Consider the following 16,105-nt stretch of genomic DNA (forward strand, 5'->3'; position numbering starts at 1 on the left):
GATAGGACACAGGCAACCAGTGCAGTTTAGCCAAATACAGGGTAATGGAGTGGCGATACGGGATGTTACAGATCAGCCTGGCCGCGGCGTTCTGTACAGTCTGCAGCCGTTTGATCAGGTAGGCCGGGGCTCCCACATACAGACTGTTTGCATAATCCAAGTAGGACGTGATTAACGCATGAACCACAGTTCTCTGTGAGTCAAGCGGAAGGAAAGGGAAGATTTTTTTAATCATGCGTAGTTTACCAAAACATGCAGCTGAAACGTTATTGATTTGTGTCCTGCAGGACAAGACATTATCGAATTGAAAGCCCAAGTTCCGTGCGGATAAGACAGGAATTGAGGCAGGGTCTAATTCTTCAGGCCACCAAAATTTAGCTGGGGGAGGAGATTTTTGATTGAAAAATAAGACCTCGGTCTTATCCGCATTAAGTTTCAGGTTGTTGGTAGTCATCCAGGAGAAGATGTTAACCAGGCATTGTCGAAAATTGGACAAATTGCCTTCAGAGTGATCTCTAAATGAAAACACAAGATGAGTATCGTCAGCCTAAGAGATCACTCTGACCCCCCAGGATTCAACCACTTTCGAAAAGGGAGAAAGGTAAACGTTGAAAAAAAGAGGGCTAAGTGCCGAACCCTGCGGAACGCCACACAACAAAGGTTTCTCTGCAGAAGCAAAGGGCCGGAGGAAGACCTGCTGGGTTCTGTCTCTTAAGAAGGATCTCACCCATGCCAAATGCATCCCACCAATGCTAATGTCTCGAAGGCGATCCAGCAGAATGTTGTGTGAGACAGTATCGAAGGCCGCGGATATGTTATGTTAAATTTTATTTATTCAGCGCACGTACGCCCGTGGGCTTCATGGGGCTATCGAAGTTTGTGAGAGCACAGCATAACACATAAGAATACATTTGCGCAAGGGTACATTTTGCACTTATTTAGGAGTAGGCCTGTCTAAAAAGCCATGTTTTAAAGGCTTGTCTGAAAGTGAGAAGAGTGTCGTACTGTCTTAGAGACAATGGAAGAGAATTCCATAAGAAGCGGCAAGATAATGAAAACCGCTACCACCCTGACGTTTTTTCTTAAATGAGGGGACCATTAGTAGTTCTTGATGGGCTGAACGAAGGTTACATGAGGGGGTGTATTTACATACCAGATTCCTTATGAATTTGGGACCCTTGCCCTGCAAAGCTTTAAAAATAATGCAGCCGGCTTTGAATGCGACTCTCTGGGCTACCGGCAGCCAGTGAAGGTTTTTCAATCCTGGCCTAATGGATTGCCATTTAGGTTTACTAATGAGCCTGGCTGCCTGGTTCTGGACATTAAGCGCGAGCGTAAAATCCGTTCCGCTTGCGGATTTCGTGGATTTTCGGTAAATCCGCAATCCGCAAACTCCCGCGAATTTACAGAAAATCCGCGAGCGGCGGATTTGGGGGGCAAAAGTTCAAGCCTTCAAGCTTGAAGAAGTTGTAACTATTTTAGGATGGCGCCGGCAAGCTGCCAGCACCATCCTAAAATAGTTACTAAGTTAGCTTCAACAGGAAGCACTAATAGATAAAATAAAGCAGGTGCTCGAGCACCTGCTTTATTTTATCTATTAGTGCTTTCTGATGAAGCTAATTTAGTAACTATTTTAGGATGGCGCTGGCAGCTTGCTGGCGCCATCCTAAAATAGTTACAGGATGACACTTTGGACAGCTCACTCAAGGGACCCCTGCGCACATCGGTGCGATTGCATAGTAACACACACATAGACGCTGGAACTAGTTGAAGCTCAAATTCAGTGACTCATTCATCAGCCCAAAAACAATTGTGAGCGTCGTCGAGGCTGGGCAGGTGGCCTTCTTCCCAAATCTACCGTCGAAAATCAGCTGTGATGCTGGATAGAGGCCTTTGCATCCTTGACTTTCACGAGCGCAATCCTCGTGCTGTTCCTGTGACCAGGAGCTTCTTTCTCTTGATCTGCTGCTCTGATCGGTCTCTGACCTTTTATACACACAAGAGGCATGTGAACTCGCATGGAAGCCCCGCCCGTTTGGCCCCGCTCACACACTCGCGGTGTGCACCGTCTTCCCGCCATTTACCCACTATGATGGACAGCTCACTCAAGGGACCCCTGCGCCCTTCGGGGCGATTGCATAGTAACACACACATGGTCGCTGGAACTAGTTGAAGCTCAAATTCAGCGACTCATTCATCAGCCCAAAAACAATGGTGAGCATCGTCGAGGCTGGGCAGGTGTGCCTTCTTCCCAAATCTACCGTCGAAAATCAGCTGTGATGCTGGATAGAGGCCTTTGCATCCTTGACTTTCACGAGCGCAATCCTCGTGCTGTTCATGTGACCAGGAGCTTCTTTCTCTTCATATGCTGCTCTGATCGGTCTCTGACCATTTATACACACAAGAGGCACTTGAACTCGCACAGAAGACCCCCCCCATTTAAAAAATCCGCAAAATCCGCGGATTCGCAAATTCGCGGATTTTGCGGATCCTCGAATACGCAAATCCGCAAATTCGCGGATTGTGGATCCGTGAAATCCGCCCATGCTTACTGGACATACTGTAATCTCTTTAGCTGACCTGCTTGAAGACCTAGGTACAAACTATTAGAAAAATCAAGCCGGGATAAAACTAAAGCGATGGTTACCTGAATCAAAGCTGAGTGAGTTAGAAAATGGGCAATTTTCTTTATTTTTCTCAGTTGAAAGAAACTGGATGAAGCTACCTGTCCCTATATGACCTTTAAGCGATAGATCCTCACTAACAGTCACCCCTAAGCTCTTCACAGTGTGGGATTTTGTGGGAGGGGTTCCCATATCAGATGGCCAGAAATGGGGTCCCCAGCTAATTTCACTTTTCCCGGGCAAGATAAGTTCTGTCTTGCCCGGGTTGAGTTTCAGGTGGTTCAGATTCATCAATGTCTCGAGATAGGGGACATAGTTTTTTTTAATTCAACCACGGCATCAGGGGAGTCCAGAGAGAAAACAAGTTGCAAGTTATCTGCTTAGATAGGTCTGGATAGGTCGAAGAGGACCAACATGGCCTCCTCGCCCGCATCCACGCACTCTCGAATAGCCTCCGACACCTCCAGAAGTGCAGACTCAGTGCTAAAGCCGGGCCTAAAGCCCGACTGAGAATCATGAAGAAGTTGATTCGATTCCAGGTGTTCCGCGATTTTTGCAGGCTTAGTGAAGAGTGAGATAGGCCGATAATTAGTAGAAAGAGTTGGATCAGCATCAGCCTTTTTCAGGATAGGAATGAACATGGCCTGTTTCCAAAGAGAGGGGAATATGCCAGAACATAGCGAGAGATTGCAAATCTCAAGAAGTGGATTGGACAGCATGGGGGCCAAATTACTTAGTATTTGTGCAGGGGCAGGGTCAAGGGGAGACCCTGATTTACATTGAAGTAGCCGAGTCTGTGCATATTCCGTTGTTAGGGGTTTAAATGAGACAAAAGTGTCCTTGTGAATGATTTTGGAAACAGATGGTAAGGAAACTTTGTTCTGATGAAATGTGTCCGTAATCTTGATAATTTTCTCATGAAAAAAATCCGAGAGACCAATCACAAAGGGACTGACTAGGAACAATCGGGCAGACCAAGGCAGGGGGATTGGAGAATTCTTTAATGATGTTAAATAGGATCTTGGATGAATTCTCAGCAGCCTTGATTTTTCCTACAAAATGGTCCTTCATGATAGTACGTTTAAGTTTGTGGAAATGCTTAAGGGCAGTTCTATAGGTAATTTTAGAGGCCGGATCATATGACCGTCGCCAAATGCGTTCCAATTCCATGCATCTGCTTCTTTCCTCTCGCAGTTCCGGCAAGAACCACGGAGCCGAGGGCTTAGATCTTAGAGAAGCAAGAGGTAACATAGAGGCAATATGATCAATCGCTGAGGAGAGACAAGATTTAAATTTGGATACGTCAATGTTCAGATCATTAGTGGGCTGCCCTATCTGGGTAGAAAAAATAGGCTCAAGTGCCTAACAAGTGGTCTTGTGCCATTTTCTCCCAAGGTCTCTGATTTTAGATGAGACCATAGGAGGTCGTGGCACAACCAACTCAAAAACAATTAAATAATGATCAGACCAGGTAAGGGGTAAGGAAGGTAGTTTAATAAGCCCGGGAAGATTTGAGAAAATAAGATCAAGAGTATGGCCAACAGAGTGTGTGGGTCCCTGTACCCGCTGGATAAGGTTAAGGCCAGCCATAGAGTCTAAGAAATTGCTGGCTCGAGAGCACGAGCTCACATCTGTATGGAGGTTGAAATCACCTAGTACTGTAAAATATGGATGCTTTAATGATAGATCCGCTATCGTAGCTAAGAGAACGGCAAGTGGGGATGTCACAACCCCCGGAGGATTATAAACCAATATTCCTGAAGCGATGGCTGAAGAGGCATTCAAAATGGAAAAATACATCGCTTCAATGGGGTCTATATTAACAATTTTCCTGGAGGTAATGTTAAAATGAGATCGCAAAATAACGGCGATTCCTCCACCCATTTTTGAGCCCTCACGGTTTATACCCACTAGGCGATAGCCAGGGGTGATGGCCAGATTAATATCAGGATTGGAGGAGTCCTTAATCCAAGTTTCTGTGAGAAATAACAGGTCCCATGCATTAGTAGAGAGCAATAGCCAAATATCACTTGAGTGGCAAGGAAGGGAACGGCAGTTGAGTAAACTTGCTGTGATAGTCGTAGCGTGACTCGGAAAAACAGGGGAATAACCCTGTATATTAGTACGTTTTTTAGGAACGGACAAAGTGAATGCACAGCACTTACATTTGAAGAAAGGCAAATCAGGTTCCGCAAAGTTACAGAATTCCCGGGGCGTACAAGCTCCGATGTTCATGGACAACATTTGCGACCTGGACCAGTGGCGCTGGGGACCGGGCATAGAACCAGCAGCATGGCTGGCACTAGGCGCGGGACTGGCGCGGACGGGCGCAGACGGGCTTGGCGGTGGCGCACCTTCGGTGCGCCACCGGCACGCCCGCTGCACACGTCCGCTGCGTGTCGTGTAGATCATGTGCTTAAATGCACTAGCCCGCTAACCCAGACTCCACCCTCGTTAACCCAGACTCCACCATGGTGCAAGGGTGCCTGTGCCGGTGCATGGTAGCAGTTTGTGCGCCAGTGCAGGGAATGGCACAGAGATGCGACATGTTGCTGTAAACACGTCACATCCCTGTGCCTTGCAACTAACGCAGTGTGGTGCAGAAAAATAACTTGCAGCACCACGCTGAGTTAGTTGCCCAATAATAAGCCCCAAAATGTCCAGTGTATTGTAGGGTGGTCATGGCAGAAGTTGTCTAAAAGGCAAGGGCTGCATGTGGCCTGATCACCTTCATTAATGAGAAAGTAGAATCAGACATTTCTGTGCCGTCATACTATTGTTTTATTAAGAAAATACTATCATTTAAATGTTCCTTAACGTGCATATGCTCTCTTGAATTCAATCTCATTTTTGTATTAACCAAAAGAGTATATTAATCCCAACATGCCTGTAAAGTTTGATGCATTTCCGAGTTTTAGAAGTCATTTTTTTCAGTGTCGTAGGCTTGCATATTTCCCCTGTATCTTGTAGCAAGCGTAGCTTCATTTTAAAACCAGGCACACTAAGCGTTAATTTGAGAAAACTAATTTAATCAGTACTTGTTTGTAATATTTTTTTTTGTCTCAAAGGCTTCTCATATGCTTTCTCATGGGAAGCTTCTACCGTCTGCTTATTAATCCGTTTCACGCAGAGTGACAGTTGTGATCACATGGTTTCGCGTCAATTCACTTGGATTGAGAAAAAGTATATAAACATGTGCATAACATGTTGAGTTTGGCATTGCATGCTCCAATGCGGATTGGGAGGATGCTCTGGTCCGTTGAAATGGCAATTATCGATTATTATTTTACTTGCATGATGGCTAATTTTGTATTACATGATGCTAGACTTTTAGGACTCTGAAGTGGTGTGTTTTATTTTACAGATAAAGTATTGTATGCAGGAAAATGTCTTTGCTAAGTGAGCCAGAGAATGCTGGAACAGATTGCACACAACCACCTCAAGTGCCAGAGGGAGAGGTTTCTCCATGGGTTCTGGGGTGGAGGACGGACCAGCACTGGACCTGGTGATTCGAATAGACAGTGCAAGCATGCTGAGCCAAATGTAGGTAAGGTCTAACTGTGTTTCCTATATTCTGCTTCCGTGGTTTGCTTCTGTTGTCTCTTTGTGTGTCCATATGTTTACAGTTGAACAGTGGGATAATAGCCTGGTTGTGTAGATAGTGTGAGAAAGTGGATTATTATTTGAAGTGGATGGTACTATTCCTTGCTAGGTCCAGTTAGGTTTCACTACTTTAAACTTGGGCTCAACCTTGATCTACATGCTGCCGCCAAGATGGCCCAGTGGAGGTAATTCGCGTCGGCTCTGGGTCCCTCTGGGTCCGAGAGCTGTATATGGGGCTTACCTTGAGAGATTTTGTCGCCAAACGGGAGCGGAGGTGGAGAGGGCTCACGCGGTGAGGACGGTGCCGGGTGAGGATGGTGAGCGGTGCCTGAATTTGCAGCTTTCCCCAATCTTGCAGCGCAAGGAAAGGAGCAAATGTCACACTGAATGGTGGCGGCACCCGGATCACCGCTGTTGAATACTGCAGCGGCCACCGCTTCTTCTAGTCGGCGTTGCGATATTCCACTGATGAGCAGGAGTGGCGGAGGGGAGCATCGGGAGAAATCGGTCGCGAGGTGACTGCAAGGCTTGTGGGGGCCCGCCTGGTGCCTCATGGCAGCGGGCGTCTGGAGTCTAGATCTGCCAACGTGAGTGCTCCCCTTGCAATGAGGGCAGAACATTCCTAGGTGAAATGTGGTGGCCTGGGGGGGCTAAGATTTGTACCAGAGGAACCCGGGCGGGACTTTGACGGACTTCAATATGGCACCCAGGCAGGACTTGCCTGACTTTAAAATGGTGCCCGCCGCATAGGGAGGCAGCATGCTGGATTGAGACTGACTGCCACACTGGGAATCTTCATACAGGACTGCTCGGAGTTGTTGACCAGCGGCAAGCTTGAGCTTTGAGATCTCCACCCCCAACGGTGGAAATGGATGCCGGCTTTGGATTGTGCAGCTGTTGAACCTGGTACCCAGTGTTGGGGAGGGGCACAGGATTGTTTCTTTTGCAGAAGTAGACCCCCCCCCCCCCGGGAAGTGGGGGAGTGGCATCACTATGGCTGTGCCTGGGGTCCCCCTACACACTTTATTCTAAGCCGAAATATTCCTTACAGAGCCGTCTCAGGACAGTGCCTGACCTCAAGATGGCGTCTGGAATTTGTTCGGACTGCAGTTTCTCATCTCTCCAACTCCTTCACTTTATTATGACATTCTCTGATTGCACCTGATCATTATCCTGACAGCGGAGTCCGAGCACTATGTCTGAAGCCTGTGGAGCTGCTCGGTTCAGCTATAGAGCCGATTGGCCCTGGTTCATCCCCTCTGCGGTCACCTACCCAGCCGGATATTGGGCACAGTTTCTGCCCGTCTCCCTGTTTTTCTCCCATCTCTCCCCTGACAAATTTTTGTAACTTTGTTTTTTTTTTCCTATGTTTGATTTTGCTCTTGGATCAAATGTAACTTGTAACCCTGATCCTCATGTAAAGTGCTCTAATACCTCCAGGTCTAGCCAGCGCTATATAAAACTCAAATAAATAAATGAAATAAACCCTTGGGAGCTCTTGCACAGAGCAGTCAGACTTAACTTAAAAGAAATGTATGAAGCATTTATTAGTACCAAACCAGGTAAAATATAGAAAAGACAACACAATAAAAATCCCACTCTGATTTATAAAAATAGAGAAAAAATTATTGAGCACATACACACCAAAATGACAAAAAATCAGATGTAGAGAACTGGAGATATGAGTTTCCAAATATTTAGAAGTGTATGCTGCCAAAAAGTGCAAAGTCCCAACCGTGGGTGTCTAGTCATGCTAGGCCGGGTCAAAAGTTAAGGCCAACCACAAAGGAGCACTGGTCAGATACGGGGACCAGGTTCCATGGGAAACAACCATTACAATGCGGTCATTACAACGCACTACCTTTACAATGCAGTCATTAAAATGCAACATCCTTTACATCGCATGCCATTACAGCGCAGTCATTACAACCCATGTGATGGCTCAACAGAGTGTCCTGTGGAGCCTCTGAACGGGTAACATCCATTTCAGCGCAGTCATTACAACGACCTTCCTTTTCAACACAACTGTTACAACGCAACTGCCTTTATATCGTATGCCATTACAATGCATGTCACTACAACGCATGTCATTACAACGCATGCCACCACAACACATGCCATTACTACGCATTATGAGGTAAGTAAATGGTAATGTAATGTAGTTTCTTATATAGCGCACGTATCACCACAAAGGGTATCTCGGCGCTTGCTTTGGGAACCCGTCCTGGTTTTTCCCTGTGGGATAGCCCAGCTGGGCACCCCCAAGGTGAAAGCCAGGCATCCCGCCGCGGGGGCCGTAGTGGAGATTGAGCAAGCTATTGTCCAGAGTTGCAGAGCGTGAACCCCTGATTCAAGTAGGCACCGAAGCGAGAAAAGTAATGGGAAATAGTTATTTTTACCACTACACTATGCAACACTTACCCTACTTTTGCACTCACTGGAGTGGGAATAGTAATTTTTACCCCTACACTATCCAAAACTTACACTACTGTTGCCCTAAAAGTATTATACGTTGTAACGGTATGCATTACAAGGGTATGCGTTGTAAAATCATGCGTTGTAATGGATGTTGTGATGTAAAAACACATTGTAAAGGCATGAGTTGTAAAAGTTTGCGTTGTAACGTGTCCTATTCGCAGGCTGTGTCTGAAATTGGTTCCACAAGACTGACAGCCATTGAACAAAGTGCCAGTAAAGCTGTTGACTTTTGGCAGGAAGGTTCAGAGCAGGAGAAATTTGAAATGAGCGCCCAGGGATGTTACCTCATCAGCCTGATACTTTCAGCATCTTCTGGTGAGGATCTTTATTTTCGGACTTACAAACATTTTTTGAAAGTCAAACTCCTTTCAGCAAGGCAAACCACCAATTTGAATCAAGTGATGCAACTTCAGCAATGCCAGTTCAGCTGTGTCTGCGGCATGGCAGCGGTCGCATGGTAGTCTCTAGTCCTTTTGGCAAAAGCCCTTGGAAAACTTTCGAAGTCACAGCTTTTAGGGTTACGCAGGCGGAGTACACTATGACACATATCCAAGGGTCCAAGGGCTTTAGTAACACCAAGTCGAGATTAGTACTCACTCCAGGGGAACCCACCAACAAGGTCCAGGACAAGTCCAGTTGTAGCTGGTCAGCTGAGCAACCAGGAAGGCAGGCTTCCTGTAGCTTTTTGTGACCCTGTAGCTTAACAGGAGCCTAATCAACTAGTCATTGGAGTCCAATCTTTTGGCCTGGGTTCAAGTGGGAGCAGGTTCTGCCTTTGGGGTTTCTCTCCACAGGTTACAGAAGATGCAGTCTTCTTTCTGAAGTCTGGGTTCAGCAGGTGCAGTCCTTCTTCGGTCTTCCACAGGTCTAGAGGGGTTCTGAAGAAGTTGGCCAGGGGTACCACATTTATTTAGGGCACTAGCTTGTGGGGTGTGCCCTCCTCCTTACAGGATGGCCTTGGGGCTGTGCTCTCCAACAGTACAAAGATTCAAAGGAACAGCCCCTTTCACAGGCAAATGTGACTCAAACGTAGGCCTGCCCCTGTGCAAGTAGCCAGAAAAGCAAGGTTTAGGTCTGATAGAATCTTTATTTTGCCAGGTTGAATTTGTGGTTTTAAAATTGCATACCCAGGCTGCAGAGGTAGATGTGAAGACATGATTTGCCTTGAAACAGTCGTGGCACAATAGGTGCTGCAGTTAACTAGAGACATTTAACTCACAGGCTCTGAACACACAGATTACCATATACTGGGGATTTATATGTATGTTAAATATGCCAATCAGGGATTAGCTAATTCTACATGTTTTTGAGGGTGAGAGCACAGACAATAGACGCTGAACGGCAGTGCCCAAGTGCTAAAAAATATACATGCCAGCAGCTTCAGTTCAAAAATTGGGGAGTGAAAATGCAAAAAAGTGACCTTTCCCTACAGATAGGATTGAGAAGGGAGCCACAGATGCAGAGGGGCATATTTACAAGGGGATTGTGACACCTGAGCATCACTTTTTTGATGTTCCAGTGGTGCAACGCCCTGCACCATATGTACAAAGTGGCGTTAAGCACTTCTTGTAGATGAACACCGCTTTGTAAATATGGTATCCTTTCACGCAGGTATATGCATGAAAGGTGCGTGCAATGGGTGTTGCTGCGGGTGTTCCACTGCAACACCCATTGCTTTTTTACACAGCCACAGATTTACAAGGAGGTGTAAATCTGAGGCAGCACCAAAAACTAATGCCATGCAATATAAGGCTTTAGAATGCCGCAACGAGGAATGAGTTCTTTGATTTCTCAGCCGTTTTCCCTTTTTCTATCTGTGCTGCATTCTGCAGCATACATAGAAAGAACAAAATGCCATGAATGATTGTTTGTGTGCAGGAAGAGACACCTTCCTGCACATAAACAATCATTCCCTGCAATGCAGGCACCCTTGCACTATGGCGCAAGGGTGTCTGCATTGACGCTAGTAAGCTATTTTTAGAGCCAGCGCCAGGGAAAACACAGGGGTGCGCTGTATTGTTATAAATACAGCACATCCCAAATGGTGAATCGTGGCACTGCAAAATTTGCCACAAATCTGTGCTCTGTCATTTCCTTGTAAAAATGCCCCAGAGCATGTGTGAAGATACATAGTTCAGGGCAAGCTGGCTAAATAATTAGTGCAGGGAAGATAGGCAGAAGAAACTGAAGGGTTTAAAAACAAAATAGAAGCTGAACCATAGCCATCTTTTTACAATGACATGAGGAGGCCCACAAGCGAAAGCATGAACCCGAGTCTGTGGAATGAGTATTACCCAGTAGACTGTAGGATAACAGGTAAGTCACTTCAGAGACCAAGTTATGGCTTATGCTTCAACTGCTTTGCTTCCTCCCTATTTATTCCCCAAATCACTGAACCACAAGAAAAACAGAAAGAAAGCAAGATCCCAAGGGAGGAGGATTTATTGAATATGCTCCTCATGTCAGTCAAGGAGGTTTTTGGTGCAGCCCTTGACTCACCTGAAAAAGGAGCAGTGCCTGCAGACTGCCTTTGACCATGTCACAAGGAGACAATGCACAAGTGAGCCCTCTGACACTACTCACAGCCAATCACCTGAAAGAGGGTTGTCAGTGACTAGACAAGACACTGGATCCACTACTGTGGCTTGATGTAGAGTGTGAGTGTGATCTGTATCTGCGGGAAATAGGGTCCCCTGAGAACGCAGCCCCACTATTACAAAATAGAGTTTAATATGAATGGTGGAACAACTGTCTAGGAGGTGCTTTCCCCATACCCATTCTAGGTTCTCTCATGACAAGTACGCCTCTCTGTCTGATCCTGATTTCTTGATATCTTTAAGGGTTGGGAGTAGGATCACGGTTTATCTCCTTTGCATCTTTTCTGACCAAATGAGCATTAAGTGCCAGATGTACGACCCGTTTTTGCATGCGCAAACGGGTTTGCGAACCTGTTTGGGCATGCTAAAACATATTGGGCCATGTACATAGCCTATTTAGCGAGTCACAGTTTTTTGCGAAGGGGCTTTCCCTTCCAAATAGCGAGTCTCAGAACAATGTTCTAATGTTTTGCAACACTCGCAATCACCACCTACTTCAAGTAGATGGCAATGCATTTGCAAATGCGAAGGGGTCCCCAGGGTCCCCTTCCCCTATGCAATGCATGCATGTAAAATAGTTTTTTTAAGGGCAGGCAGTGGTCCCAGGGGAATCTCTGACAGAATATCGACCTACAGCAGCATTGACGCTGGAATATCGAAGGCAAGTATATCGACACCCTATCTACAACATGGTAAGTACAAAAATATCGAAACTAAAATATCGATGTTAAAAATATCGTAATTAAAAATATCGGTTTTTTTTCTGTAAAAATAAAAAGTTAAATAAAGTATATAATACTTATAAATAAATTAAACACATTTAAACATATTTAATAATGTTTAAAATTAATAAATAATACATATATAATAATAAAACTTGAATTAAAAATAAACATACAATACATAATATATACGTACTTAATAACAATATGTATTAATTATTTTAATTAATTATAAATTAATAACAAATACCATAAATTACAAATAAGTCTACACACATAAAATAATAACATAAATAAAAATAATTAAATGAAATATAATTTCAATATTTTAAAAGTTAATTAAATACAACATTATCTAAAATAATACAAAAAATATTAAATACATAAATAAATAAAAATACTATTTAAAGTCCCAAAAAAACTACATTAATGAAAACATTGGATAGCGTAGAATGTAAAATTACTGTTCCCACTTAAACAGTAGGGAAAGCATTAAATAGCATAGGGGTCAAAATTACTATTCCCACTCCAGAGAGTGCAAAAGTAGGGAAAGCGTTGGATAGCGTAGAGGTAAAAATTACTATTCCCACTCCAGAGAGTGCAACAGTAGAGAAAGTGTTGGATAGCGGGTGGGTAAAAATTACTATTCTCACTCCAGTGAGTGCAACAGTAGGGAAAGCGTTGGATAGCGTAAGGGTAAAAATTACTATTCCAACTCCAGAGGGTGCAACAGTAGGGAAAGCGTTGGATAGCGGGTGGGTAAAAATGAGTATTCCCACTCCAGAGGGTGCAACAGTAGGGAAAGGGTTGGTTAGAGTAAGGGTAAAAATTACTATTCCAACTCCAGAGGGTGCAACAGTAGGGAAACCGTTGGATAGCGTAGGGGGAAAAATTACTATTCCCACTCCCGAGAGTGCAACAGTAGGGAAAACGTTGCATAGCGGATGGGTAAAAATTACTATTGCCACTCCAGTAAGTGCAACAGTAGGGAAAGCATTGGATAGCGTAAGGGTAAAAATTACTATTCCAACTCCAGAGGGTGCAAGAGTAAGAAAGCGTTGGATAGCGTAAGGGTAAAAAATTGCTATTCCAACTCCAGAGGGTGCAAAAGTTGGGAAAGCGTTGGATAGCGTAAGGGTAAAAATTACTATTCCAACTCCAAAGGGTGCAATAGTAGGGAAAGCATTGGATAGCGTAGGGATAACAATTACAATTCCAACTCCAGAGGGTGTAACAGTAGGGAAAGCGTTGTTATAGCGTAGGGGTAAAAATTACTATTCCAACTCCAGAGGGTGCAACAGTAGGCAAAGTGTTGGATAGCGTAAGGGTAAAAATTACTATTCCAACTCCAGAGGGTGCAACAGTAGGGAAAGCATTGGATAGCGTAGGGGGAAAAATTACTATTCCCACTCCAGAGAGTTTAACAGTAGGGAAAACATTGGATAGCGGGTGGGTAAAAATTACTATTCCCACTCCAGTGAGTGCAACAGTAGGGAAAGCGTTGGATAGCGTAAGGGTTAAAATTACTATTCCAACTCCAGAAGGTGCAACAGTATAGAAAACGTTGGATAGCGTAAGGGTAAAAATTACTATTCCAACTCCAAAGGGTGCAACAGTAGGGAAAGCCTTGGATAGCGTAGGTATAAAAATTACTATTACAACTCCAGAGCGTGTAACAGTAGAGAAAGCGTTGGATAGCGTAGTGGTTAAAATTACTATTCCAACTCCAGAGGGTGCAACAGTAGGGAAAGCGTTGGATAGCGTAGGGGTAAAAATGACTATTCCCACTCCAGAGAGTGCAAGAGTAGAGAAAACGTTGAATAGCAGGTGGGTAAAAATTACTATTCCCACTCCAGTGAGTGCAACAGTAGGGAAAGCGTTGGATGGCGTAAGGGTAAAAATTACTATTCCAACTCCAGAGGGTTCAACAGTAGGGAAAGCGCTTGATAGCGTAAGGGTAAAAATTACTATTCCAACTCCAAAGGGTGCAACAGTAGGGAAAGCGTTGGATAGCGTAGGGATAAAAATTACTAATCCAACTACAGAGGGTGCAACAGTACAGAAAACGTTGGATAGCGTAGGGATAAAAATTACTATTCCAACTCCAGAGGGTGTAACAGTAGGGAAAGCGTTGAATAGCGTAGGGGAAAAAATTACTATTCCAACTCCAAAGGGTGCAACAGTTGGGAAAGCGTTTGATAGCGTAGAATTAAAATTTAACATACTTATAAATATTTTTTATATTTAAAATAATGTATAATTACATTTTTAATTAAATCTACATCATTTACAAACAATTAATAATTATTAAAAGCAATTACATTTGAATAATTAATTAACAATAAATTATCAACAAATACCAATAAATATTAATTATTAAATATTACTCACCAAATAATAAATATTAAAGAATTAAATAAATGTCATTACATAATAATATGATTTAAAATTAATTCACAAATAAAAATTATTAAACAATATACCAAATAATACTTTTTTTTATAAAATATTAAATATCAATTAATTACAAATATTTTCCAAATAATAGGAAATAATTACCAATTAAAAATATTAATTCCAATTAACACAATTATTTACCTGTTAAAAAATGAATTACCAATGTAAAACATTTTTTCCCAATTACAAACATGAATTACCAATTAAAAAAAATTGTTAACAATTAAAAACAATAATTACCAATTAAAAAAAGAAATTATCAATTATTATAATTAATTGTTCATTAATAATTAATTTAAAATACATTATTTATCCATAACAAAAAAATTATAAATCAAAAATTAATTACAATTAAATTACTTACCACCCAATTCCCCTATAAACCCACAACCCACTCCAGAAATAAAAACAAAATTAATAAAAAATAATTTATAATTCTTATAAATTAAAAATTAATTTAGTATATTTATATTACTTACCACCCTATTCCCCTATAAACACACAACCCGCTCCGGTACTAAAACATAAAATTTACTTAAAAATAACATTAAATACCAATTAAATAATTAATTTATCAATTAAAAAAATGAATTGCCACTTAATAATTAATTTATCAATTAATATAATGAATTGCCAATTAATAATTAATTAATCAATTAAAATAATTAATTGCCAATTAATAATTAATTTTAAAAAATACTTATCCGGGGGCGTGGCTGACGGCCGATTAAGATGGCTGCTTAGTTTTTGAGCTCCGGGGTTATCCTTGTCCTTCACAGCTATCCGCATACATATCCGGCAATTACAGGGCTCCGACGGCTGGAGCCGACGTCCGAACTTGAGCGGCGGCACCCGGAGGCACTCCGGTGAAAATCCGTTCTTCCTAGCGGCTGAAATCGTCCTCTGCAGAGGAGCAGCCTGGGTGCGACGGCCGGACCGGGGACTCTAGTGCTGCGGACGCCCGACGTTGAGGTCACCGTGATGCGCTGTGCTGCACGGCTGTGATCTGAGCACAAACCCCCACGCTATCAACTCTGGACGTACCTCCTTCTCCCCCTAAGGGCCTCTTGCCTCCGGACTCTCTTCACGGGCCCTACAGTCCTTGAAAAAGAGAACAAACTCCTTGCTGACAAGCTCGATGATCAAGAAGGACGCTCAAGATGGAACAACGTCCGAATTATAGGTATTCCAGAATCGGAAGGCGCCCAGGCGATGGACTTATACGTCGAGGAGCTGATTAAATCTAAACTACAACCCAAGGGACTCTCCCATTTCTTCTCGGTGGAGCGTGCCCACAGGGTACCGGGAGGGAGACCAAAGCCGGGGGCACCCCCGCGGCCGGTACTGGCCAGACTCTTCAATTTTAGAGACAGGGACGCAATTTTGCAAGCGGCACGCATTTCACCTCCAATACGCATTTTGAACTCTACTGTGAACTTCTTCCCTGATTACACTGCAGCTGTTTCAAGGCATAGGCGAAGCTTCTTTGACGTAAAAAAACTTCTTCGTGAAAAGGAACTACCATATTTAATGCTTTTCCCAGCAAAGCTTAGAGTGGTGGCTGGAGACCGTACCTGGTTCTTTAATACGCCAGAGGTGGCTATGGACTGAATTGAGGGGTGGC

The sequence above is a fragment of the Lissotriton vulgaris genome, chromosome 8 (assembly GCF_964263255.1).
Source record: "Lissotriton vulgaris chromosome 8, aLisVul1.2, whole genome shotgun sequence".
NCBI classification, from domain to species: domain Eukaryota; kingdom Metazoa; phylum Chordata; class Amphibia; order Caudata; family Salamandridae; genus Lissotriton; species Lissotriton vulgaris.